General features: G+C 38.2%; 1 long non-coding RNA gene across 2 annotated transcripts; it reads left to right on the top strand.

Annotated features, from left to right (window-relative positions):
* Window positions 1-139: 139 nt before the first annotated feature.
* LOC107580623 (uncharacterized) lies at window positions 140-1,343 on the top strand. Of its 2 annotated transcripts, none has more exons than XR_001608670.1 (5): window positions 140-197; window positions 321-365; window positions 474-506; window positions 901-1,039; window positions 1,170-1,343. It is a non-coding gene; the product is annotated as an uncharacterized lncRNA (long non-coding RNA). The 2 variants fall into 2 exon arrangements; XR_001608671.1 differs by having other exon boundaries at window positions 901-1,047.
* Window positions 1,344-1,367: the final 24 nt, after the last annotated feature.

Here is a 1,367-nt window from a genome sequence, read left to right as displayed (position 1 = left end):
TTTTTTTTTTTTTAATTGAAGTAATTAAATGCTTAGTTTCACTGTTTGTTGATTTTCAAGTCTAACTGATGACAAGATTAAAATGACATATAGAACAGCGATTATTTTATTTATTTATTTGTTTTTAATCCAAAATGATTATCAAATGTTCTGCTTTACAGGGTGCCAAAGGGGAAACAGGACCAGATGGTGAAAAGGTAATATCAAAAGCATATAATATCAGTATAATATTAGCCACAAACATTACATAAAATGATGCTATCACCATTAAAATGTTTTGAATTATTTTTAGTGAATTCTTTTTTTCATGACTCTCTCAGGGGGCAGTAGGACGTAAAGGAGAGAAGGGTGCTAAAGAGGATAAGGTATGGCTGCTAGAATCTGAACTAGCCATCACAGTTTCTCTTCCTCTTTCCATTACACTAGTCATAGTTTTATTTTAACCACAATTTCGTCATCATTTCACTTCACAGGGAGACGCTGGATCTCGTGGTGACAAAGGGCAGGTTGGTCATCACTGTTGAGGTTAAACAATATTTTTATGTCAGAACCGTGGCACAGTGGTAGTCCACAAGCTCATGACGTACAACGACGCAGGTTTGAACCTGAGCTACATTGTTTCCTCATCACTCCATTACTCCAGTCTTCAGTGTCACATGATTCTTCAGAAATATTTATTTCATTTTTTTTCCCTTTGATGAATTGAAAGTTCAAATGAACACCATTTATTTGAAATAGTTTTTTTTGTATTTAAAAGGCTTTACTATCACTTTGATCAATTTAATGTAGTAAAAAGTATAACAATTAAACAAAATAATACTAAATAAAGTGGAACCAGTTTTAATTCTGTAACTGTTGTTCATTACTTTAACTAACTGAGGTTTTTCTTATGTGATGTAGCGTGGGGTGAAGGGTGGTTTCGGTCGTGATGGGCTTCCTGGTCCTATTGGACCTCCAGGTCTTCCAGGTCCCAGAGGAGATGAAGGCCCTAGAGGAGACCAGGGAGTGAAAGGACAGAGTGGGCCGAAAGGAGAGCTAGGTGAACCTGTGCGTAGCTTCATGATTATTATGAGCAAGGACTTCATTTTGAGTATATGGAAGTGTTATAGGCCTGAATGCAGATAAATATTGATTTCTGTCATAAAATATATTGGTGCAACTCACTGCAGGGTCCAGGACTGACAGATGAGCAGATATTGCAGCTGTGTCAAGGTGTGGTCACCGCTCAGATCTCCCAGTATGCTTCATCTATACGTGCCAAATGCGTATAGGGCTGTCCAATCAACAACTGTACCCTCATCGGACCCCCAGGAGTCAGAGGATCTCCTGGAAGTCCAGGAAAACCGGTGAGCTGATATATGAAGTTG

This window comes from Sinocyclocheilus grahami, unplaced genomic scaffold, assembly GCF_001515645.1.
Source record: "Sinocyclocheilus grahami isolate Dianchi unplaced genomic scaffold, SAMN03320097.WGS_v1.1 scaffold37893.1, whole genome shotgun sequence".
NCBI lineage: Eukaryota > Metazoa > Chordata > Actinopteri > Cypriniformes > Cyprinidae > Sinocyclocheilus > Sinocyclocheilus grahami.
This window is presented reverse-complemented; position numbering and strand designations above follow the sequence as displayed.